The 27,254-nt window shown below is 42.3% G+C and overlaps 1 protein-coding gene across 1 annotated transcript in view; it reads left to right on the top strand.

The window, feature by feature from the left end:
• Positions 1-27,254, top strand: part of GLI3 (GLI family zinc finger 3) — a 1,844,924-nt gene that overhangs the window by 938,786 nt on the left and 878,884 nt on the right. The gene's annotated exons all lie outside the window — the stretch shown is intronic.

The raw sequence follows: 27,254 nt of genomic DNA, 5'->3' as shown, positions 1-27,254 counted from the left end.
ACTGAGAGCAAGCTTGAATACAACTTCCCAGATGGCCTTCCTCACGCCAGAGAAACAAATTCATTTGACAACCTACTTCAAACAAGTGGCCACAAAAACCTGCTATCTGCAAGGCAAATACTACAAGCCTTGGGGTTCATGGCCTCCTGCATTCTTCTAATTCCATATGCAAGACTGCATATGAGGAAACTACAATGGTATCTAAAAAGCCTATGGTGTCAACATTCTCAGGATCTAGAAGCAATGATTCCTATCATACCTTGCCTACGCCTAGAGTTTCTTTGGTGGGCAGAGGCGTGCCACCAAAACAAGGGACTACCTTTCACACTACCCCTTGCCACCCAAACCCTAACAACAGACGCATCAGACTATGCATGGGGGGGCTCACCTGGCAGGGAAGTGCATTCAGGGCAAATGGAACCCAAGTCAAATGCACCTGCATATCAATCAAAAAGAAATGTTAGCCATACAGAATGCTCTGGCAGCCTTCAAGGACCACATTCTTCCAGGACAATTAATGGTAAAGACGGACAACATCACTGTTATGTGGTACATAAACAAGCAGGGGGGTACACATTCTTAACCCCTCTGCAGACTAGCCATGGCATTGTGGAACATAGCCCTGAGCTACCAAGTGCATCTACAAGCTCAATTCCTGCCAGGAAAACTAAATACACTGGCAGACGAACTAAGCAGAAACCTCATGGACCCACACGAGTGGAAACTGGAACCAAGGATTTTCAACATGTTGACAAGCAAATGGGGGAGCCCAGATATAGACCTGTTTGCCTCCTCCAAGAACTATCAATTGGACAAATTTTGCACAAGGACTCCCCACAAACAAGCTTGGAAAGTGGATGCTCTGTCCTTCAGCTGGAAAGACCTGTCAGTTTATGCCTTTCTTCCTCTGCCTCTGCTCTCCAAAGTGCTACTAAAGATCAAACAAGATAAACCAAGGACAATTTTGATTGCACCAGACTGGCCACGCCAACACTGGTACCTCCTCTTGCGCAGTGTGTCACTGTTGGCCCCATGGCACCTGCCTCAGACTCCTACCCTATTGCCTCAGCAGGAGAACCAGATCCTGCACCCTCAGTTTCAAACACTGAACCTAGCAGCCTGGCTAATTACCTAATCTCTCCTTTACCATCCCTCAGTAAACCAGTGATGGATATCATCTTAGAGGCAAGGAGACCTAGTACTAGAAAATCTTATGCTGAAAAATGGAAAATATTCTGTGCCTGGAAACAATCTCAAGGGATGAGCACAGCAGTGCCCAATTTACCTCAGATTTTACAATACTTAACTGAGATGCTTCACAAGGGCCTGTCTTTCTCCTCCATCAAAATTCATGCTTCAGCCATTTCAGCTCATTATAACACAGAACCTCCCCTCTTCCCTCATCCACTGCTCAAGCAGTTCCTCAGAGGGGCCAAAAATTTATGACCACCCAGGAGAGCTCCAACTCCAGCCTGGGACCTTAACTTTGTATTGGAGAAACTCAATCTGCCTCCTGTCGAGCCAGCTGCTACTGCAGACTTAAAATTCCTTTCTTGGAAAACAGCTTTCCTTTTAGCAATCACTTCAAAAAGAAGGGTATCTGAATTGCAGGCCCTCATGGCAGTGGAGCCTTTCATTATCTTTCATGCGGACAGGTTGTCCCTCAGGACCAGTCCCTCCTTCATGCCCAAGGTAGTATGCAGTGTGGCCCTTAATCAATCCATTCATTTGCCAACCTTCTTTCCTAATCCACAGAACAAAGGGGAATGGATACTGCTCTCCTTAGATGTGCACAGACAACTTAGATTCTACTTGGACAAGACTATACCAAAAAAAGGAAATCTGACCAACTGCTGGTGGCATTTGCTGCAGGGGCAGAGGGGAAGTCTATTTCAAAGCAAACCATTTCCAAATGGATAGGCTATTGTATTCATTTTTGCTGCAAGCACCATGGAAAACCTATCCCACAGGGATCAGACCCCACTCAACCAGGGCTGCATCTACCTCTACAGCCTTTCTCAGAGGCGTCCCTACCAGGGTCATCCTAGAAGCTGCTACCTGGTATTCTGTACATGCTTTCACCAAGCATTAACATCTGCCAAGTTTCTCTAAATCCAGAGCTGGCTTTGCCACTGCAGTCTTGCAGGGTTTTATAGCTGGTCCTAATGTTATCTAAATTCCTCCTCCCATCCTTAGCTTTGGGAATCTACCCAAATGTGATGACTGCAACAGTGAAACACGAAGAACATAGTACAGTTGTGTACACTTACCATAAATGTAGATGTTAGAGTGCATTCACTGTTGCAGTCCTGGTTACTCTCCCTCCAGCCCCCTTACTTATTTTGGCTATACCTCTACTCTCCTTTACTATGCTCAAAAGCTTTTTGGTATATTTGCTTTTTTGTTAGAGGTATAACCTTGTATATTTATAGATCTAATTACTTCCCATTAGGGGGGCACCTGACATCTGGGGGCAAGAAAAACTGATGTAATGGCGTTGGCTGCATGTTTTATACCCCTGACGACCTGATGTCACGGAAGAAGGGACAGCAGCTGACGCAGGACCCAAAACTTTGTTAATCAGGCCGATAGAGGGCTACTGCAAGCAGATAACCCAAATGTGATGACTGTAACAGTGAACACACTTGAACATCTACATTTATGGTAAGTGTACACAACTGTACTTTCCCCTAGCATTAGTTGGGCAAATATACACCTTCATGTGGAATGCTGTCAAATGGCTTGTGATAAACCAAAGTATTCAGCATTCATTGATAAACCTATGCCAGGTGCATCAATAACTGTAGAACAGAAATAAAGTATATTAGAAAGGCTTCATATCTAATGAGGCTATTACATTGTCTGGTAGAAGTCTTACCCTTTTTTTCAAAGACCTCGATATGGGTAAGACTAATTGGGAAGTACTGCAGCATTGATTTGTTTTCCTTATCTATTATACATATAAATTAGTGCCATTTGCTGATTTCATTTCTTCAGTATCTGATGTCTTTACCAGTCTGTCATTTATTATACTGTTGTCATGTGTTACTCTTCTGTGTCACCACACAGAGGGCTTTATTTTACTTACTTATTTCAGGGGTTGTCTGGAAGCAGTGTCTGATTAAGTGTGTTGCTCATTGCCTCAAAATAGTCAAATGGAGACTGAGGGAATAAAACCATGGGCTGCAGGAAACAACTCATAAAGAGCTCATTGCTTTTATCCTCTAAGACGTAATGGCTAGGTAGCTACACTCACGGATGACAATGCGGGGCTTCACGTGGGGCTTTCTGAAAGTACAAGCATACTCCCCATTCTTCACATGTAACATATACCCTAATAACTCAAGTTACTTCATTCATATCACTACCACCAAGCTCTTTTACTAATTTTGTCAACAAATGTCAAATTCCATGGTGGAAATTAAAACAATAAGTTTGCCCTTTTTCTTCTGTGTATGTGTTTCTCTGTCTTTTTCTGAAAATGACCCATGAGGACCAGTACTCTAATGTGGTTAAAAATGTTAAATAAAATAGATAGTTATTTTTTTCACATTTGAGTATGTGAGGGCTAGTCCCCCCCCCCCCCCCCCCATTACTGCAATTCTATTCTGACTCAAAAAATGTAATCTTGGGTTAATTGCTGACTATCCCTCTCTGTGATGAAACGTGAAGTGTCAGATTAATTTAACTGATTCTTGTGCTTTGTTGACAAAAGGCTATTTAGTAAGGTAATATCACAGAATAGACTTGGCTTGTCCCCAGTTTTGATATTCAGAGTGTAGGAGTTCTTGTACCCCTGCAGAAATGCAGGGTTTTTTTGTTATATTTAGCAATGTGCAATACTGACCATATATTTTTGATGGTACTAGTTCCTTTGAATGTTGAGTCTGTGCTGAGCCTTAAATCTGGAATATCGTCTCTACCAATCATAGTGTAGCACTTTTTCTATAAAATCCCATGTATGGGGTTCTCTGCACATTTGTACCACTGCACACAGTGATGCAGTGTGCTAAATGCATAAGTTATGGCCTCAGAGCTAACCAGTTCCTTTCTGTCTGTCATCACATTTTAGCTGTTAATCCGCTGCTGCTGGCTAAGTTACCTAAGGGAATAAACCTGCTACCCACTACAACACTGTCCCAACTGGTCTTCTTGGAGAGCAGTCACAAGGGGTTACTGGGTTTTAGATGTATCTGTGTTAATCGCATTAATGAACTCACAATTCAGTTCAAACTGCCCCTCCCCCATAAGAGCTCTGTTCTCATTTCAGTCAGTTTCAGTGGAATTATTGAGACAACTTAGAGTCTGCTACTCAGAGGGTCCTAGAGGCAATTCCTCTTTCAGAGTAGGACACATGCATCTTACTGCTTCCTTTTCCTGGTAACATAGTGTATGGTTTCCATCCCCCTGTGGGTTTCAGTGACCAATGCATCTGTTGCATCCATGTTAGAATGGTCACCTTACAGAGTTTGATGCCTTTGCCCCTACAGTGTGTCCAGATGGCATTGCTGGACATGATGCATGCCTTTTGCACATGAGTGTTGGGTTCTATTCAGGAGCTTCCTTTGGTTTGCTCTGGACAAACATCGCTTTTAGCACAAGATGCTACCATTTGGATGGCGCAGTGGTGCATTGCCACCTGAGAACAAGAGGTTCTCTGGTTTGATTCTCGACTGGGGTGTCGTCTGTGTAGAGTCTGCATGTCCTCCCTGCATTTGTGTGGGTTACCTCTGGGTGCTCCGTTTTCCTCCACATTGCAAAGACATGCATCTGGAACATTTCTTCCTGGGCCTCCACTGAAAATTGGCTCGTTCCAAGTTAGACTTTCCTGGTAAACAAATGGTTAAAAAAAACAAAAGAGCTTTGTTCAGCACCTGAATTCTTTAGAAAGGAGCTAGGCTTGTTGTTCAAACTCTTGCAATATCTTGATGTTCCTTTAATTTAATGACTAGCTCCTGGGAGTCCTATCCAGTGGCTGTTTCAAGGCAGCCCTGGTGGTGGCACCCTGCTAATTGTAGCTTCTAGGGTTGACAATAAATCAGAGAGTCCTGAAGACTTGGGGGGCATGACCTTGTCTGAATGGATTAGGATGCTATTGTGATTCAGGCTTTTTTTTTTTTTTTTGACGAAGGACTCTTGTAGACCTCAGTTTGTCTTTGTAGTCTTCTGGTTCTTTCCACCCTGTTGGTTGCTGTCAGAGAGGAATCTTTAATGCTGAATCTTGCAGGTACTGTTTTGCCAAATCAGCTCTTGTACAACAAGGCCTTCCTTGAATTATCAGGAAACCCTTCCATACCCTGTTGATAGGCATCTCTTCCACCTTCCACAGCTGTTTAAGTTCCGTAAAGTCATGCAAATGTACACTTCAGTATTATTTGGTGAGTAATTGAAATGTCAGAGCTGCATTGCCATTTCCTGATTTGTAGTAAGGTTTGTTAGAGGCATGGAGATGCACTGATAGGCTTGTGGGATTGTGCATGCTTGTTAAGCCACCACTTTATATAACTGTGTGTATCATTATGGATACACTAGATCAGCAGATTTTCCTGACTGCGAATGCTGGAGATGGACCCAACCAAGAACCAGGGAGAGGTGCCTCTTGTAGCTCAAATGATCTTCACTGATTTGTCTATTCTATCAGCGTGTTGTGGTTAATATAACGTAGTTATTTATTTAACATATTGCAAGTAATGTTTTTTTTTTATTTTTATTTTTTATTTATTTTTGCCTTTTGAGAAAACAGTTATTTTTCTCTATTTGCAGCTGAGAAAAAAATCAGCATATATTGCATTAATCTTTCTATTTAAGTTGTAATGTAACGTCAGTCAGGTTTCAGAGAACAGTTGTTATGGTAAATTCTTGCTATTTTTAAACCACTTTGTTATGTATAAAACCTTTGGCTAATGAGAGTAAGTGTTTCAGAAGTTAAACAGATACTAGGTAAAGTCTGCCTCGTATATTGAGGATCCATGGTTCATTTTCAACTTCCAGTCACTATTTTTTGGGGTACTTCTCACCTCCCAAAAATATGTAAGATTGTGTGTATTCTAAATTTTATTTTGGTAGGTCCCATGGGATATTTTACATCCACCTGATACAACCAGCATGGACCTTGGTTTAACATGTCATCTGAACAATGGCACACTCAGGAGTGCAACACCCCCACATTGCGTGAAGTGGGAATAGAACCCACAGCCTTCCAGAACCAAAGGCAAGGGTGCTACCTGCTGTGCCACTGACCAATTGTGTCTATTGTGACTAAATGCATCAATTCTTTTCTTCAAATTTACTTTCCATGAAATAGCTACTTATGATATACACTCGAGTTAAAAAAATGTTCATACAAAACACACTGGCCTTGGGCAACCCCCATGGTATCAGTTTGAAATAGAGCCATTCATTCTTTAATTCATCAGCATATATTGCTTGACTGAATGAATTACCCTACCTACTGGCTTTTGTCCTTGAATCACATAATTGAGGCTGTAATTGTTGTGGAAGTATGCATGACTGTGCATCTCTTTACTCATATGTGCTAGCAGTAACCTTGCCCCTGCCAAAACTCCAGCCATATGCATTACTTTGGAAAAAAAAATTCTTCACAATGATACTGCACAAGACACTTGGACACATTTCCTGTACATAAGGAGACACACAACACTAAAAATGTTCCCTTTGCCCAGCCCTTATTCTAACTCTAACCAGTAAACAGATGCATACACGCACCAAACATGGCATCAAGTTGAATACAAAAAATGCATCATCATCATCCCCTTTGGGGATAGTAATGTCCCCACAAATTATCACATTAATAACAACATCTTAAGCATGCAATCAGTTGTGAGGGATTTGGACAACCAGATTGATAGCAACCTGACTTTTGACCACCATGTTGCTTCCATTGTACGGAAAGCTTTCTACATGGCCCACCTCATAAGTAAGGGTATCTCATCCAGGGACAAGGAGGTCATAACATCCCTTTATTCTTCCCTTATAAGGCCCATTATTGAGTACAATGCCCCATTTGGCATGTACTTCGCAAAGCACATGCAGCAGCTGGAGAGACCACAGAGGTTCCTCACCAGGAGAATCCAGGGCCTCAAAAATCTACCATACACAGATAGGCTAAAAGCCCTATACCTCTACTCAGTTTCATACAGACTCCTCAGAGGTGACCTCTGTCTGGCATAAAAGGTCATCTCGGACCCCACCTTGATGGGACTGCTGCATATCTACAAGTCAAGCTCCACTCGAGTAACCTGCACACGTGGCCTCAACCTGGTCTGTGACATCAGTAGGACTTGTTGGAGGGACTGATATGTGTCCCAGAGACTCCTCAATCTGTGGAATAGACTCCCTGTCCATGTCACATAGAGTACCTCTTTACCCGTTTTTAAGTGCAACCTGGATAACTGGATGGGAATCAGAAAATACATAGGTTCATAGGTAGGTACTAGGCTATCTGCCCGAGGGCATTTATAAGCCTAGCCAGAGTGTGTCGCTTTCGCCGCCCCATTGATTAATTAACTGAGCCTCTGTCAAGCAGAGCCAATGAAGTGATCCCAGGGATATACTTTCTGTTACCCATCGACTCGTCAAGGCTTCTCTTGAAGAGTGTTAGTGAGGGGCTCTGCCTAATGTAGTTAGGAATTTTGTTCCAAAGCATGGGAAGTCTCTGTGACAGGAATCTATCCCTCCAGCATGTTCTATTTATTGTTGTGGTGAGGTTTAGCTCACTAGAGCATGTGGCTCGCAGTGACTTGGATTTCTTTAGGTGGAGCATGTCCATAAATTCTGAGTTGGACATGGCTTTGTAAGTCAGGCAGAGATCACCTCTGAGTAAGCGATATGCCACTGAGTACAGCCGGAGTTTATTCAGTCGGGCTGCATAGGACATATGTTTGAGGACAGTAATCCTCTTGGTGAGGTGCTTTTGTGGTCTTTCAAGCTGTTGGAAGTGTCTTGTGAGGTACATTCCAAATGGGGCATTGTACTCTATGATGGGTCTGATGAGTGACGAGTAGAGGGGCACTATAACCTCTTTATTTCTAGATGCGAACCTCTTAGTAATTAGATGGGCCACATAGGAGGACTTCCTAACTACTTTGGCAATATGATTGTCAAAGGAGAGATTACTATCTACCTGGATCCCCAGATCTCTTATTACCTCTTCTGTATTAAGGGGGCTGCCGCTTATGTGGTAATTCGTGGGTATTTTGTTTATCCCAAATGGGATGACTATGCATTTTTTGGCATTTGGCTTGAGGCCATGACTTTGACACCAGGTGTCTGTCTCAGTAAGGCCTTTTTGGAGGATGTCTGTGTCAGCCAGAGAGTCAATTATGGCTCCCAGTTTGCAGTCATCGGCGAACTTGGTTAGCTATAGTCCTCCTGTGTTTGCCTGTACTTCTGAGAAATATATGCTGAACAGTAGGGTTCCCAGAACTGAGCCTTGTGGGACACCACTTGTGACTGATTTAGAGTCAAGACCTGGAGCCCGCTATTCTTACCATGTGAGTTCTGTCTGTAAGCCAGTTGGCAACCCATCTTGTGACGTAGGGATTTATGTTCAAGCTGATGAGTTTTTCTATAATACCCGAGTGAGGAATTGTGTTGAATGCCTTGGCGAGATCAAGGTAGGCTGTGTGAACCACCTTTCCCTCGTCTATGGCTTTGGTAACTGTCTTGAAGAAGTCATCCAGGTTTAGTAGGCATGATCTGCCCTTAACACAGCCGAACTGGGTCGGGTCAAGTGTTTGGAGGTTCCCAATGTCTTTTTTAATGAGTTCCATGATGATGCGCTCCATAGCCTTGCAGACCAAGCTAGTCAGGCTTATGGGGCGATAGTTACTAGGGTCAGTTGTGGCTCCTCCTTTGTGGAGCGGAATAACCATTGCTGTGCACCATTCTATGGGCAAGTAACCTGTGGAGAGGCTGAGGTTGAACAGCGTGTTTAGGTGGGGGGTTATTTCGTTCTGTAGTTCGTGCAAGAGGCAGCCTGGGACACCATCTGGCCCCATTCATGCTGTGTTTTGGCTTTTGAAAGGGCTGTTTTCACCTGTTCTTCTGTCATTTCCAAGACACTACACTTTTCTGGTATTGTTGTGGGCCCTTTTGAAGGTGAGAGGGAGGTGAAGTTTGCACTGAATCTTTCTGCCAGTCTGTTGGCAATATCAGTAGGTTCAGTATATTTTGTGCTATTTTGCACTATCTCAGAGCATATCTGCGAGTTGCCACTTAGATTTTTGACATAGCTAAAGAAGGCTTTGTGGTTATCTTTCGAGTCCTTGGCTATTTTTCTTTCGAAGTTAGCCTTGGATGATTTTATGAGGGACCTTAGTTTCTTACTGATACTGATCAGGGATGTCTTTCCTTCTTGGGATTTGCTTTTTTTCTGAACTAGTTTCCTCCTTTTGTTGTATAACCTGTTTATGGCAGGAGTCCACCAGACTGGTTTCCTTCTCTTAGGGGAGTGAGTCTTGGTTATGCTAGGGATGGCACAATCTATGCATCCTTGTAGGTGCTCATAGAGTGCAATTGTAAAGGATTCTGCATCTTGGGCAGTGTTATCCTTTAGCGTGGGGGCTGTGAAACTTACCACCTCTGACTTAAGTAAGGTGAAGTTTGCTTTAGAAAAGTTTTTTACTGTGGTTTCCTTGGTTGGGGGTGGTGGTGGGGTGTGGGCATCCAGGGTGATTAGTTTATGGTCTGATCTAACCAGTGACGGGCTGACCTCCGGTACGGAGCACCTGTCGCCCATGTTGGTGATGACCAGGTCCAATATGTTGTGGCCTCTGGTAGGGGAGTTTATCAGCTGATCCAGGACATTTGAGTTGATAAATTCCAGGAAGCGCTGAGCCTGGGAGTTTGTACTCAAGTAGTTTTCCCAGTTAATGGTAGGGTAATTGAAATCTCCCAAGATCAGGGTGTTCGGTAGGACCTTCTTGTTTTCCAGTGTCTCCAGAAAGGTGGAGTGGTGGTCCTGGATCATGGAGGGTGATCTGTAGCAGGCCACAATTTGCCTGATGTTAGTTGCACATAGATGTTCTCAGAGGTATCATGCTGTGCCACTAACCTGGAGGTGTGGGTATCCTTGATGAATATGGATATACCCCCTCCTTTTGTGTTTCGGTCCATGTTCTGTGGCCAAAATGTGTGGTATGAGTTGTAGCCCAGTAGTGCTAGAGTGCTCTCTGGAGCCTTGAACCAGGTTTCAGTTACTGCACAGATGTCGATGTTCTCCATACTTAGGAGTGCTTTGAGCGCATGCATTTTGAGATTTAAACTCCTGGCGTTGAATAGCATAACCCTCAGTTTTTTACTTGTGCTGTTTACGGAGGTGGGTTTGAATTTTGAGCCTTGGCTAAAAAGGCACTATGGGGGCAGCAAGAGCCTTGGCCAGTATTCGAAAGCCAAGGGGTGACAGGTGCAAGCTGTCTCTTGCAAAGCAACGCGGCTTGTCGAGCATGTCGTCCCAGGCTGACAGACACTGGATCCCCTTTGAATGACACCAGAAGCTTAGCCAATTGTTGAAATTGATAATTTTTTCTTTATACTGAGGTATCATTCTTGGTGAATGCAGGATGCTACTCAGGGTCAGGGTCATACCCACCTGGGCTACATGATCAGAGAGCTCTTCCATGTCTCTCTTCATGTAGTCCAGGGAGGTACGGCTCAGGTCGTTCACACCAACATGAACAATGACAGAGTCATATTTGTACTTGTTCTGGAGTGACCTGAGTGCTTGTGTTATGTGGCAGATTCTGGCTCCCGACAGGCAGCTAACAGTAACCTTCTCCTTGTCCAGCCTAGTGAGTGGGGCGTCAGTGTGCTTGACTGTTGAGTCACCTATTACTAGTGTGTTAGGTATGTTATTTCGCCTTAAGGGCTGTGATTGTGCGGCACATTGATTTTGTGTTTTATGTATAGTCTGGTTTGTGATGGGAGGTGCAGGTTTTGTGGGTGTCTGCTTTGGAGCTCTCTGATGCTTTTGCAGGTTTTTATTTAGAGCCTCCGAGTATGATTTTGTGTATTTATGTGTATCTTTTGCCATTGCTGGTTTAGTAGGTCTATGTGAGGCTGGAGGTGTGGTGCAAGTGTTAACCTTCTCCTCATGACTGTCTGTTCCAGTATTGGGTGGAGATACCATAGCCTCCAGTTTGGCTGTATAATTGCATCTCTCACATATGTTAGTGTTTTGTGGTAGGAGGAGAGGGCTGTCTGTGTACATGAGGCAGTTGTAACATTGCCTCAGGATACCCAGATTCACCAGCTGGACTGGAGAGTACACCTGAAGTTGCCCTTTGGTCATGCCTGAATAGTAGGGTGAGCTGCTTAGTCGCTTGGTTGGTGAGGGGTGGATACAGAGCCTTGCCCTGCTGGGCAGTCGTGTCGGGGTATATTAGTGCTTGCTATCAGGTCTGAGCAAGTGCTGGACTGTAGGATGCTTTTTGAGTGCTTAGGTTGAGAGTTAGACTAGTTTCAAGTGAAAAACTGAAGAGGAGACTTAGTGGAGCCAGGAATAATTTAACCCTAGCTAACCAGTGCTGCCTGGCACACAAAACCATGCAACGCGTTTTTTAAACTACTAACTTCTGGACTGGAATCACTCCTCCAGGGACAGATGGCTGCTCAAAGTTCCCCTCTCACAGGTGAACAGAGAAACTTGGTATGGGCAACTCAGAAACTTGTAACACAACCCTGAATTCAGTACTAGCCTGAAAACTGGACTATACTAGCTTAAAAAGTCGGGAAACAAGAAATTGATTTATTTATTTTTTTAAAGATAAGGCAAAAACAGTAAAAAGTACACTTAAAACAGCTTTAAACGACTACAAGTGATCAGAAAAGGCTATTGCACTTTAGTGTGTAGCCTACAACAGTTAAACAATTTATTTAAACAAAAAACAACTTTTTTAAAAGTGCAGGCAGTCAAATAAGTACAATATGTGAAAAAAACAAGCTTTTAAATCACAATAAGTGCTGGAAAATCAGCGTTTAGGTGGAAAACAGTTAAATACAGCAAGAAAATACAGAAAACTGATACTCAATCACTCCAAAGTCTCTCTTTTAAGCTAGAAGGCTTATACCAGTTTAAGGCTTTCTAGTGCTTTCCAGTAGGTTAGTTACAGGAAAGATGGGACAAGCGCAGATGTGGTCTTTTAAACCAGAAAGTTGAAAGAGATGGACAACTTCCTGAATGGTCAATAAACTACAATTCCTGGGCCAAGAACCACTCCTCTTGTGGTAGACAGGCTACCTAGTACTTACCACTCCCACTGATAAGCTAGAAGGCTGCACTCCAACACAAAGGCTTGGGGGGCTCAGAAGCTTACAAATAGTCCTGGATACATCCCTGGGATTCCACCTGTGTCCCTGCTGGACAGGGGCATCAGGTGCTGATTTGTCTAAACATGGGCTAAACTCTTGGCAAGGCTTATAAGGGCCTCAGGGTCAATAGCCTAGTAACTTCCTATGATATATTAATTTATCCTTGCGAATGTGGATGGATTATGGTTGAAAAGGATCCATAAAGGCCACTTCTCTTACCTGGTTAACAGGTAAGTCATCATCATCATCATCATCAACCCCTTTTTACCAATTTTCTACATAGGGTATGGGTGTTGTTTAACTGCTGCCATCTCTCTCAATTCAGTGCCACACTGCTGCCTTCTTTGACACTCATGCCAGAGTGTTGCAGATCTTCTTTCACACAATCCATCCACCTCTTTGCTGGATGCCCTCATTTCCTCTTACCTTCTTCCTGTCTGTCCCAAATCTTCTTCAGCAGATTGTCTTCTGCTTTGCAGCACATGTGCCTGAACCACCATAATCTGTTCTTTCTGCAATTGGAGATACATTGGCATCAGCTCTTATGTCCTTGTTCCTTTATCTGTCCCACAGTGTGCATCCTACCACCTTTCTCAAGCACTTCATTTCCATCATCTCTAGCTTTCTCATCTGCTCTCCATTTACTGTGGAGGTTTCTGTACCATACAGTAGTATTGGTCACAGCACTGTTTTGTACACCTTACTTTTCAGCTTCTTTGGCATTCTTCTGTCATGTACTACACTTGGCACTCTATGCCAGTTGGCTGCAGCCCCTCTGATTCTAGCTTTAACCTCTTCATTCTTCCCTTCTCTTCAACCATCCCTCCCAGATACATGAAGCTATTAACCTGTTCCACTATCTTCCCTTCTGTCTCAGTTCTCACAGTCTTCTGATTTCCCCAATTTGCTGCCATTACCACTGTCTTATTTGTATTTAATTCCGTCCAATGTGCCTTCAGTTTTGCATTCCAGTGAGTCTGCCTGTAATACCACATTGTTTGCATACATCAACTTTGTTGATCTCTCCACTCCGACCTGTTTGCTAATGTAGTCCATCACCAGAATGAACAGCATTTGGCCCTGAGCTGAACCCTGGTGCACACCCGATCCCACTGGTAACCCCACTATAAGAACAAACAATGTTCATACTTGAGTCATTGGGTCCTTGTACATAGCCTGCACTAATTCTACCAATGTTTCTGGAACTTTAAACCACTGCAGTACCGCCCAAATCAGCTTTCTTGAGACTTTGTCATATGCTTTCTCCAACTCTTGGAATGCCCAGCTGGACTCTTTCCTCATCTCTAGGTCCTTCTCAACTATCTGTCTCAATGCAAACATTGAACTGAAGAAACACAAAATGACAAGTATCAATGTTCCATGATTGAAATCTTGGTTGTGTTTTTAAATACATTTTGGCGCCAACAATCTGCAAGGCAGTTACTTCTTAAAAGAGCAACGCTCAATAATGTACATATTGTTAAACTTCATTTACATATTGTAATATAAAATATATTTAACATGTCTAATAACATCTAATTGTACACGCAGTTCAAATGTTACAAATATTTGCTACGTATAACTTCATATACCAATGCAATACTAGACTACACTGTCTACAAGAATGTGTAGTGCTACTGTATGCACTTCCGATGTAAATACTCTAAAACTATACACTTATAACTAACCTAGTGTTACCTATACTATTAAAGTGCTTATGCAATAAACCTAATAACATATGTTAGAATACATAATACCATATACAATAACTATAAATAAACTGAATGTATTTATTAAATAGAACAAACAGTTGTTGCTAACAACTACTAAGATCAAGTGGTAAACTTAGAAAATCTGTAAAGGGTACTGCCTAAATAACTGATGTTGCAATACTAAATAACTAAATAAATAAATAATTTTATCTATATAGTAACGAAAATCCTCATACTGGGGGGTATTAAAACTATTTGTAAAAAGTAGTTTAAAACTATTTATAAAAATTATTAAAATTATTAAATAATTGAATAATTGTCGTTCACTTAAATATACTTCAGAAAATACTGTCTTATAATTAATAAAATTCCAATAAAATTCCAATAAAATAAAAACAAAATTGCTACTACACTAGTAAAACTAAAACACAACCAAGATTTCAATCATGGTTCTGAGGAAGTCTGACGTAGGTCAGACGAAAGCGCTTAACCTTGTGTGATTTCAACTAATAAACGGTGGATTATTTTTACTGTTGTTGTCCGAGCTTTTTGGATACGGTCTGCTGACGCCCTCTCTGGAACATTGATACTTGTCAATGCAAACATTGGGTCAGTTGTGCTGCATCCTGATCTGAATTTGAACTGCCTATCTCCCATCTTACTTTCTAATACTCTGCTAATCCATTTATCAAACACCCTTTCCAGAACTTTCATGCAGTGTGACAGGAGTTTGATACCTCTGTACTGGCCACAATTGTGTATGTTCCCTTTGTTCTTGAACACTGGCATGAGTATGCTTAATCTCCAGTCATCTGAGATACACCTTTCTCTCCACACTGCTATGAGTACTCTCAAGAGCCATATCTCCCCTATCTCACCCAGTATCTTGATCATATATGATGTGACCTCATGTGAGCCTGCTGCTTTTCCTGACTTCATTTTCATTTTCCTTAGTGCTATTCTTATTTCTTCTAGGGTGGGCTCCTCTTTTTCTCTCATCGTAGGCTGTGTCTGGGGCAGTACAGCTTCTATGGGGTTTTCTTCATTCAGAAGCTGCTGTAAGTACTCCTTCACTCTGCCTTTGATGCCTTTTGGACTGGTGATTAGGTTGTTGCTTGGCATCCCTTGTGAAGAGTGTCTAACTATCTTCTTTATCTTTATGTCTTTGCCTTGCAACCTAATATAGTTTCTTTGTGCCACCTACTGAGTCACTTTCCAGAAGCTCGTAGAGTGAGTCTGATGCCCTCTTATTTGCTATTGCTACTCCTTTCTTAGCTTCTTTTTTGGCCAACTAGTATTTCTTCCTAGCCTGATCCATCCTTTCTATCTCCTACTTTTTTCCTGCACTCTTTCTTTGTTTTGATGACTACCTTCTGCATTCCTCCACCAGCTTTCCTTATGAACCTTATTTCCATACCTGGCTCGGCCACATATCTATTCTGTAGTGTTCACACATGCTGTTTTGAGATGCTGCTATTCTACTTCAACTCCACCTATTTTTTCCTCTTCTTGGGGTGCTTGAGCCCTAAGTAATTCCTTGAACTGTAATACTTTATCTCCAGTCAACTTCCAGGTCTTCAGACTGGTCTCTGTTGATCATAGAGCCTTCTCTGACCATTGATTGCTTGCAGCTGATTGTGGAAGCCAGTGGTTTATGTTGTGGACTGAAATGTCGCACTGGAGATGATTTTGCATTTACTGATTCTACCCCAGTGTCCTTTGCTTACTAGGAGGAAGGCTACCTGAGTTGCATCTTGGCCACTCTTGTATGTGCTGATGTTCATCGTGTTTCACTGTTGCAGTCATTACTCTTGGGTTATCCTGCTGGTAGGCGACTCGCGGTCAGCCAGCATTCCAAAGTCTAGGTCCGACGTCGGTTGCTGTCGCCTCTTCCCTGATGTCAGTGCGCCAGGGGTATAAAAGAAGCAGCCGACGCCATTTTCCCCAGTCTTTCCTGCCGCGCAGTGCCCAAAGCAAATGCAGTTCGCAAGTGCCGGTCGGCCGACTCCTGAGATTTTCACAGACGAATTTCAGATCCGAAGTCTTCAATAAAGCTAAGTACCCCATTGGGGAAACTTTTTTTTCTTGCTCCAGACCGATGTCAGAAAAAGTTAACAATTGTATTTCTTGTGGGAAGCAAATACCTCATAAGGATTATCATTCTTACTGTATTCCTTGCCTAGGCCCTGATCATAACGTTGGTAGTTGTCGGTTTTGTGCTAGATTCAACAAACGCACTATTAAGCGCCACTTTGATTTTGCTTATCATTACTTTGGCCGAAAATTCAATTACATAATGCCGTCGGAACAGCCGACTACCGTAAGTTCTAAAAAAATGCAAGGAAAAAGAGAAAGACAGGCATCCGAGATCCAAAACCGACAACGAGGCTTCCGCTAAGCCAGTCGCCGGTTCTCAGCGAGGTGCTTTCACAGCCCCTGACACCCGCTACCTCAGAGCCACAGGCCACTGACGACTCCCACATGGAGCCAGCTAGGCCTCTGGATACTCAAGGTATTGGACACTCGGAAATTTTTCCCTCAGATGGTTCCGGAGCCGCTGAGCAGGCATCGGCTTCTGAGGGAGTATTCAGACCTACATAGTTATATGTAAAGCCTACCTCAGCTTCTAAAGCAAAGACTACAGCAGCTTTAAAGACAAAGAAACAAGTACAGCATTCTTCACAACAGACTTCCATGCCTAAAAAATAGATGCTCAAAATAGCCAAAGACCTTATTACCTTGATCAGGGGTTCCCTCCCCCCTCCTGACAAAAGGCCTAGGCAAGAGACAGACTATGACTCTTCAGATCAGGTTTCCATTTCCTCTGATTCCTCTTCTGTACAGGAATATTCTCTTCCTCCCTATGAGGATTCTGATGCTGAAGAATCCATTCCTTCAGCCTCCCCTCCTGAGGATTTTTCTTTTGGGGAAACCCTGCATTCCATGAGGGAACACTTCCACTGGGAGAGCCAAGATTACTCAGAATCAAAGAAAAGGCTCAGAGATTTTCTTTTACTTCCTCAGCACAGGCCTTTTGCTATTCCCCCTGTGCTAGACATTGTAGATGATGTATTTTCAGAGTCCCGCCTTTCTCCAGATTCCTTACCTCCAGCTCCTGTTAAACCAGACAGATATTACAGGGTTCCTGATATGCATACATTTCTTTATAAAAACCCTACTGCTGACCCAGAAACTATTTCTCAGGGTCCCAAGGGGGTTAAGGCCACTACTGCTAAAATCCCTGTCCCTTCTGACAGGGACTCAAGAGCCCTAGACAGATGGGGAAAAAAGGTTTACACTTCTACTACTTTGGCTGTGAGGGCTTTAAATTGTCAATTACATATGATTAAATATCAGCAATACTTAATTTCACTGTAAAAACAGAAAATGTTGACTAATTCTGATTGTACAGAAAATAAGGAACTACGGGATTTATTGCATGCAACTGAACGAGTGGGAAAGCATACATTGCAATGTGGTTTTGACTCTCTGGAGGCCTCCTGCAGGGCCGCAGTTATGGGTTCCGTTATTAGGAGGCACACTTGGTTAAAGGAACAAAATCTGCCTGATCATGTTAAAGCAAAATTATTAGATGCTCCATTACAGCATGATACTTTATTTGGTGTTAAAGCAGAGGAGGTTTTGAAGAAAATGGAGGACAAAGCGAAATCTATTCAAACAGTAAAGGATTTCTTACAGGTGCAGCCACCAAAATTTAGCAGGAACTGGCCTAGAAAAAATTGGTCCTTTCCAGTGTCGGACAGGCCACAAAGAGACAGATACAGATGTCCCAGAGGCAGATCCCAGCCCCAGGGCTCATACAGGCCTAAACAGTGGGGTGCTTCTACCTCCAAAACTGGAGAAGACAAAGCTCAGCCATACAGAAAACAGTCACAATGACTTGCCTCTGCCAGCACCAAGCACTTATCTTCTTGCAGCCCCTTTAGGGGGAAAGCTAGCACTTTTCTCTCAAAATTGGCACATGATCACCCAGGACAAATGGGTATTGAATATAGTGTCCCAGGGCTACAGGTTCCACTTTCACACCCTGCCAAAGGCAAAAGGTATGCCAAACCTGCCACTCAGTCAATGGGCAGAGGCACAAAAGCAAGTTTCAAGCCTTATGAAAATGAAGGCCATTCAGCAATTACCACGACAAGAGCAGGGACAAGGATTTTACTGAAGACTTTTCTTAGTCCCCAGAAAGGACAAAACCTGGAGACCAATTCTGGACCTGTCTGTTCTAAACACATTTCTGGACGTTCCAAAATTCAAAATGTTAACTCTGCAGCAGCTTCTGCCCATGCTGGGCAAGAACGCTTGGCTTGTAACTTTGGACCTAAAAGCATACCTGCGTATACCAATCAGACAATCTTGCAGAAGATACCTCACATTTTAATAGCTGGCTCAAACCACTACAAATTCTCTGCACTGCCCTTTGGCTTATCTACTGTGCCCAGGGTCTTCACAAAATGCCTGGCACCAGTAATTGCATTTTGCAGACAAAAAGGAATTCAAATTTATCCCTACTTGGATGACTGCCTTATACAAGCAGAGAACAAGGACACTCTACTAAAGCATCTGGCCCAAACCTCCCAACTGTCCCGAATTACTCGTTTTTTACCGAGTTTTGGGGTCCAAATAATGGGGTGCCACGATTCCCGAGTGGCACCCCTTCATTTCCGATTTTATTTCTTTATTTTTTGCACTTTTTCATTTTTCGCGCTTTAGCTGTGTGTGTGTGTGTGTGTGTGTGTGTGTGTGTGTGTGTGTGAGGGTGGTGTGTGCCTTTTCATTTTGTTGAAGGTGCCTGTGTTTAGTTGTGCAGTACAGCAGGGTGTTCAGGTGAGCAGTTGTACAATGAACTGGGTGATTTTCAGTCATGTAAATTCTATTTCATGTGATGAAGTTGTACAAACTACTTAACTGGGTGATTCTCAGTAGTGCAAATTCTATTTTATGTGTTCCGGGGCTATGCATTTTGTACATGAATATGAAGTGTATTAAACTGGAGAGGTGTAAGTCACCCTATCTAAGATTGTACTTCAGAGCAGCATGACTACAAATTACACTCAGGCTTAAAATCACTTTCCCCATCCCCACTTCTATATGTCCCTGCCTTATGGCACCATTGGCTATACCCAGTTGACCTATTCATTTGATGGGGCATGGAATGGACATCCCTGGCCTAAGCAAAAGCCCTATAGTCAAACAAGTGTGCTGTATTATACAAGGAATATAATTTAGTCAGGAAGGTGTATCAAAGAAAACATGCATGTTTCTTGTTTTGTGTGCAAGGGGCCAGTGATTTGAAAACAGTATCCACCACTGACCAAATGCATTTTCTTTGAATTTGGTGTGGGTTTCAATGCTGTTTCAATGAATGTGAATTTCAAGGGCAAAGATGTTTTAATGCCAAGTCTATTTTCGTTGTGAGACAGTGTTGTTTTATTTAGCAGATGTCTATTGTTTATGCATTGGGCTGTAAAATGTAAAAATAAAATCCAAATAATCACTGTATTAGTAAAGCAGTATGCACACATTAGAGTTTACGGAAAATGGGGCGAAATAGCCAGGTAATGGGACATTGGAATGGCTGCAGGACTCTGGTGCCATATTTTGGTTGTCTGTTCTTCAGTTTGCGTTTGAAAGTTGGTGTCCCACAATTCCATTTGAGTGGGTGGGGTTACGTAATTGTGTATGCAAATTAGATGTTAATCAGTGTACAGATTTGTACCTATTTTTCATGGGCCTTGTCCAGATTTTTGATGTTTCCAGGTTGAGAGGTATGAATCTGGCGTTCGTAAAAAGATTATTAATTTGCCTAGGGTACACAGTAAACGAAAAGAAATCAAAACTAGTCCCCTCTCAAGAGATAATATTCCTGGGTGGGAGCTTAAGTACAACTGCCCAGATGGCTTATCTCACGCCAGAAAAACAAAGACAACTAACTACTTACTTCAAAATGTTGGCAACAAAGACCCAGTTATCTGCAAGAAAAATTCTGCAGGCTTTGGGCTTCATGGCATCCTGCATACTACTAATTCCATATGCCAGACTGCATATGAGGAAACTTCAGTGGTACCTAAAAAGTGTCTGGACTCAACACTGTCAAAGCCTGGAAGCATTAATTACCCTCATTCCTTGCCTGCAACAGGAGTTTCGATGGTGGGCTCATGCCTGTCACCTCAACAAGGGACAGCCTTTACTCTACCCACAGCCAGGCAGTCAATAACAACAGATGCATCAGACTATGCCTGGGGAGCACACATGACAGGAAAATGTATTCAGGGCACATGGCCAACAAGCCAAATGCATCTACATATCAATCAAAAAGAGATGCTAGCTGTTCAGAATGCCCTGACAGCTATCAAGTATTTACTCCATCCAGGCCAACTACTGATAAGGACGGACAATACTACAGTCATGGATAAACAAGCAGGGAGGCAGACATTCCTACCCCCTCTGCAGACAAGCCATGACTTTATGGAACACAGCATTGACTTATCAAGTTCACCTGCAAGCACAATTCCTGCCAGGAAAGAACAATACTCTGGCAGACTAACTAAGCAGAAACCTTACGGATCCCCACAAATGGAAATTGGATCCACTAGTCTTCAGCATGATAATAAAGAAATGGGGATGCCCAGACATAGATCTATTTGCCTCCCCTCACAACTATCAACTACAAAAATTCTGCACAAGGACTTATCACAAGCTAGCATGGAAAGTGGATGCTCTCTCATTCAGCTGGAAAAGTCTAACAGTATATGCCTTTCCTCCTCTGCCTCTACTCTCCAAGGTACTCCTAAAGGTCAGACAAGAGAAGCCAAAAATGATCCTGATTGCCCCAGACTGGCCACGCCAGCACTGGTACCCAATCCTAAAACACTTGTCTCAAGGCCCAGCCTGGATACTGCCTCTTATTCCTCACTTACTGACCCAGCGAAACAATCAGATTCTGCACAGCCAACTCAGGACCCTAAATCTGGCAACAGGGCGGATAATGTAACCTTTCAAAACACACCTCTTTCTAAAGCAGTGATGGATGTTATTTTGGAGGCCAGAAGGCCCAGTACCAGAAAATCTTATGCAGACAAATGAAAAAGATTCTGTGCTTGGAACCAGGTACAAGGACTTGACACATCTGTACCAAATATTCCTGAGATTTTACAATACCTAACTGAGATGCTGAACAAAGGTCTATCCTTTTCATCAATTAAAATTCATGCCTCAGCCATTTCAGCTCATTACAATACAGAATCTCCCATGTTTTCCCATCCATTGATAAGACAGTACCTCAGAGGGCCCAAAAACATAAGACCTCCAAGGAGAGCCCCAATACCTGCATGGGACCTCAATTATGTCTTGGAAAAACTCACTCTACCGCCTTTTGAGCCAGCCAATACAGCTGATATAAACTTTTATCTTGGAAAACAGCTCTGCTCCTAGCAATAACCTCTGTAAGATGCGTTTCAGTTACAGGCACTCATGGCTGTGGAACCTTTCATCATTTTCCACCCAGACAGGGTTTCTCTGAGAACGAACCCTACATTTATGCCTAAGGTAGTGTCCAGTGTGGCCCTCAACCAAATTATTCATTTGCCTACCTTTTATCCAAACCCACAGAATAAGGGTGAAAGACTTCTGCATTCCTTGGACATACATGGAAAACTATGCTTCTATTTGGACAGAACTAAAGCTTTCAGAAAAACTGAGCATCTTTTAGTGGCATTTGCTGCAGGATCTCAAGGAAAGCCTATCTCAAAACAGACTATTTCAAAATGGATAGGCCACTGCATTCATTTCTGCTACTCACAACATGGCAAATCAGTGCCCAAGGCCATTAGACCTCATTCTACCAGGGCAGCAGCCACTTCAGCAGCCTTTCTCAGAGGAGTACCAACCAAAGACATTTTAGAGGTTGCAACTTGGAGTTCAGTGCACACTTTTACAAAGCACTACCATTTACCTCTCTACTCTAAATCCAAAGCAGGCTTTGCCACTGCAGTTTTGCAAGGCCTTATAGCCTCTCCTAATCCTCTTTAGGCCCAGTCACCCAGCCTTAGCTTTGGGATTCAACCCAAGAGTAATGACTGCAACAGTGAAACACGATGAACATAGTACAGTTGTGTACCTACCATAAATGTAGATGTTCGAGTGTATTCACTGTTGCAGTCCAGGTTACCCTCCCTCCATCCCCCTTTTCTTTGCTGGGACTTACCTATACTTCTCTATCTTATACAACCTATGTGGTGTATTTACTTGTAAATGAAGGAAATGTTTATTTTACTGCATGCATAATTATTGGCATTATATTTTTAGCCTATTTTGGGGGCACCTGACATCTGGGACAAGAAAAACTGAATAAAATGGCGTTGGCTGCTTCTTTTATACCCCTGGTGCACTGACGTCAGGAAAGAGGTGACAGCAACCGACGCCAGACCTAGACTTTGGAATTCTGGCCGACTGCGGGTCACCTGCCTGCAGGATAACCCAAGAGTAATGACTGCAACAGTGAATACACTCTAACATCTACATTTATGGTAGGTACACAACTGTACTTTCTGACTCTCTCTCTTTCTGAACCATGAACAGATACATAGGTTCATAGGTAGGTACAAAGCTATTGGCCCAAGGGCTTAAGTAAGCCTAGCCAACAAAGTTCCCTGGCTTATGCCAACCCAGAAAGTTAATTTCCTGTGCCCCTGTCGAGCAGAGCCACAGAAGTGATCCCCGGGGTGTATTTCCTATTTCCCATCCACTTATCAAGATTTTTCTTGAAGAGTGTTAATGAGGGGCTTTGCTTGACATAGATGGGTAGCTTGTTCCAGAGTATGGGAAGTCTCTGGGACAGGAGTCTATCTCTCCAGCAAGTCCTGTTTATTGGGGTGACAAGGTTTAGGTCCCTAGAGTGTGTAGCTCAGAGGGATTGGGATTTCTTTAGGTGTAGCATGTCCAACAGCTCTGGGTTTGACATAGCTTTATATGTTAAGCAGAGATCACCTCGGAGTAGGCGATATGCTACAGAGTAAAGCTGGAGTTTTTTGAGGCGATCAGTGTAGGGCATCTGTTTGAGGCCAGTAATTCTCTTTATGAGGTACTTCTGTGCCCTTTCCAGCTGCTGCAGATGTCTTGTGAGATACATTCCAAAAGGGGCATTGTACTCTATAATGGGTCTAATGAGTGTCGAGTAGAGGGGAACAATGACCTCTTTTTTCCTGGATGAGAGCCCTTTTGTGATGAGGTGTGCCATGTAGAAGGATTTCCTGACTACTATGGCAATGTTATTATCAATGGAGAGACTACTGTCCACCTGGGTCCCAAGGTCTCTTATCACACATTCAGTGTTAAGAAGACTGCTGCCTATGTGGTAGTTCATGGGTACAGGGTTTTTACCAAAGGGGATAACAATGCACGTTTTGGCATTGAGCTTGAGGCCATGGCTCTGACACCAGGCATCTGTCTCAGTGAGGCCCTTCTGTAGGATGTCTAAATCATTTGGGGACTCAACTATAGCTCCTAGTTTGCAGTCATCTGCGAACTTCATTAGCCAGAGGCCTTCTGTGTTAGCCTGTACTTCAGAGAAGTAGATACCAAACAGGAGAGGTCCCAGGACTGAACCCTGTGGTACTCCACTTGTCACTGGTTTGAAGTCAGATTTGGAGTCTACAACTTTTACAGTGTTGATTCTGTCAGTGAGCTAGTTGGCAACCCATCTTGTGACATAGGGATTTATACCTAGTTTAGTGAGTTTAGCTATAATTCCAGAATGGGGGATGGTGTTGAAAGACTTGGCGAGGTCAAGATAGGCTGTGTGAACCACCTTACCCTCATCTACAGCTTTGGTGATTGCCTCAAAGAAGTCGACCAGGTTCAGGAGGCAAGATCTGCCTTTCACAAACCCAAACTGGGTGGGGTCCAGAGTTTGGAGGTACCAATGTCTTTGTTTATGAATTCCATGATGATACGTTCCATGGCCTTGCAGACCAGCCTCGTCAGGCTAATAGGGTGATAGTTCCCAGGATCAGTGGTGGCTCCCCCTTTGTGGAGTGGGATAACTGTTGCTGTGCATCATTCAGTGGACACAAACCCTGACGTGAGGCTATGATTGAACATGGTGCTTACGTGGGGAGCCAGTTCATTCCGAAGTTCGTGTAAAACGCAGCCTGGGATGTTGTCCGGTCCCATGGATGCTGTATGTTTGGCTTTAGAGAGTGCTGCTTTTACGTGTGAAGTTGTGATTACAGAGAGACTGCATTCTTCCTGTATAGATATGGGCCCTTTAGGGGGTGAGAGTTGGGGTAAAGTTAGAACTGAATCTATCTGCCAGGATGTTGGCAATATCAGTTGGTTCTGTAATTTTTGTGCCATTATGCTGTAACTTGGAGCAAATCTGGGTGTTGCCGTTGAGATTCTTGACATAGCTATAGAATGCTTTGTGGTTGTCCTTAAAATCATTGGCAGTCTTGTTTTCATAGCTAGCTTAGGAGGATCTTATAAGGGATCTCAGCTTCTTGCTGAGGCTGACCAGGGAGCTCCTCCACTCATGAGATTTTACTCTCTTTTGGAACAATTTCTTCCTTCTGTTGTAGAGTTTGTTTATGGCAGGGGACCACCAGATTGGCTTCTGTTTTTGGAGGATAGCACGATCCATGCACTTGTGCAAGTGCTTATAGAGTGCATTTGTGTAGGATTCAGCAGTCATAACTATATTGTCCATCTGCATGGGTGTCATGAAGTTCACCACTTCTGTCTTAAGACGCATGAAGTTGGCTTTGGAGAAATTTTTTATCGTGGTTTCCTTAATGGGGGAGGGGTGGATATCTAGGGTGATTTTTGCTTATGGTCGGATCTGACCAAAGAGGAGTTGACTTCAGGTGTGGAACACCGGTCACTCATGCTGGTAATGACTAGGTCTAGGATATTGATGCCCCTGGTGGGGGTGTGGATAAGTTGATCCAGGGCATTGGAATTTATGAATTCCAGAAAGCGCTGAGCGAAGGTGTTGGTACATGAGTAGTTTTCCCAGTTAATGGTGGGGTAGTTGAAATCGCCCAATATTAGGGTGTTTGGTTGAACCCTAATATTTTCCAGTATATCAAGAAAAGACGAGTGGGAGATGTATCTTTCTGAACTGTAACAGATGAATAAAATAAATTAAATTAAAATTGGTGTGGTAGTGATGTTCAACCGATTGCATCAACATCATTGAAATTTCCATGTCTTTGACAGACATTGCCTCTGTATTGGATCAGTTGTTATGAAGTTTCTATTTTTATGTATCTTTTGCCGACAAAGAATCTCCTGCCACCCAAACAGCACAAGCTACATGTTATAATAAATCTTTGAACATCATTTTCTTGCAAGTCTTTTAAGTACAGCTTGAATTAAACTGTTTAATTTTCTGCAAATATGTGCCAGATTTAGTTTTCATTTTGTTCTAACACTTAAGTCTTTTAGAAAACTTTGGAATTTTCAGTAATTGAGGTAGCTGTAGAAATAAATATGTAATCTCATAGGATGCAGAATTCAGAGTGCTCTGGTCTTGTTACAGTAGAGTTGTTGTCAGTCAAATCAGCTATCAAAATTACTGAGCTCTCTGCATTTAGTTTGTGTTTATGTCATGTAAGTAACTTTCACTGTAGCAAGTAGAGGTTGTTTAAGCAGCATTGTAGGGTGGAATGGCTGATTAGGTGGGGCTTTCAAGATGTTATTATTGAATGTTTATATACAACACAACACTGTATGATGCTTTTTTGATTATGCAATTGTCCTTTATGTAACTATTTCCAATTATTTTAATAAACACGTATTATTCTAAATAAGGATGGCTGTTAAAAGTCTATTTTAGGTTACTCAGGCAAACGGATTAACAAGTGAACAAATTTGAAAGACTGGAAAATGACTAAAAGAATCAGTGAGTGAATGCCTGACTGGTCTTGTTCCCTTGACTGTACTGGACAGCTCACAGAGTGAGGTTACTTGAAATAAGAAGTAAATTAAGAACAGCCTAACTAAAGAAATGGTAGAGGACATGGTACAATTATCATTAATATATTAAATATTGTAGTTAACATGAAGTTACAGGGTAGTTAAAACTGATGTCTGTGTTCTTATAATATACCGAATACATCCTGCCATGCAACAGGCTGTTTTCTAAAGTTTAAGACTGTCAAAACAGATGATGGTTCAATCTTCATGTGAAGGGTGGCAGAAACTATGTACAGCTAGCTGCAGCAAAGGAATTAAGGAAAATTTTTGTCTGGATGTTTAGTGTTACTGGGTTTATAAATTAAATCCTCTTGTTGACAACATGTCAAAATTTGCTCTTCATTTCATTTCGAGGAGTATTATTGTTCCTTTCTATAATTGTACAAATTCAGTGTCATTGTTGCTATTAGCTGTGAGAATGTTATGTTTGATACTTTGAGCTATTTGTACTGAATTAACTGAATTAATTTTACTGTAGAGTAATGTCTAGGAATAGCCATATTTGTATACAGAACAGTTTTAGGTGAACAGGTTTCTCATTACTTAGAACATTGCACAATAATCATGTTTAGCACAAGTCAATATGCTTCCTTAAAGTGTTTATAATGTGCTTAGGTTTTCACAGTCTTTGTTGTAACAAAAAATGTTGAGGAGGAGTTTTTTGTATTATTTTATATTTTCATTATATACCCATATTTTAGGGTGTTGTTTTTTTTTCACATATAAACTGTGCCGACCCCAGGGACAATTATTTACATGCTGTTTGAAGCCTGGAAAAGGACCTTATCGGTCTAGGATAACTTAAAGCATATGCACTCAAGTCTAAAAAGAAAAGCACTGTTTTTCATTTGAATAGCCGTCTTTAGTATTTTGTTATATTTATCACAAGGATATCAGTGACATGGGTTTAACAAAACTTGTGAATAAGAGCGTACATTGAACTTAAATTTTACATTGTCATATAATCATTTTATTTAGGCACTTTATAATATTTTAATGTTTAGTCAGACTGCATTCATCTGAGCTGCTGATAGGCACTGAATAAAAACTGAATTGGGCTGGGTTTTCTTTCTTTTTTCGAAGTATGCATTCAATGAGTTTTTCAGTAAAGTATTCAAGTATATATATTTCACATATGGATACTTGGGGTGGGGGGGTTAACATGCTTTTTAAACAAGCTGAAAGCATATTGCTATGGTATCTAACAAAAAGTATATT

The sequence above is a fragment of the Protopterus annectens genome, chromosome 3.part0 (assembly GCF_019279795.1).
Source record: "Protopterus annectens isolate FY-2018-M chromosome 3.part0, PAN1.0, whole genome shotgun sequence".
Lineage (NCBI taxonomy): Eukaryota > Metazoa > Chordata > Ceratodontiformes > Protopteridae > Protopterus > Protopterus annectens.
Note: the sequence above shows the minus strand (reverse complement) of the source record. Positions and strands in the feature narration are given on the sequence as shown.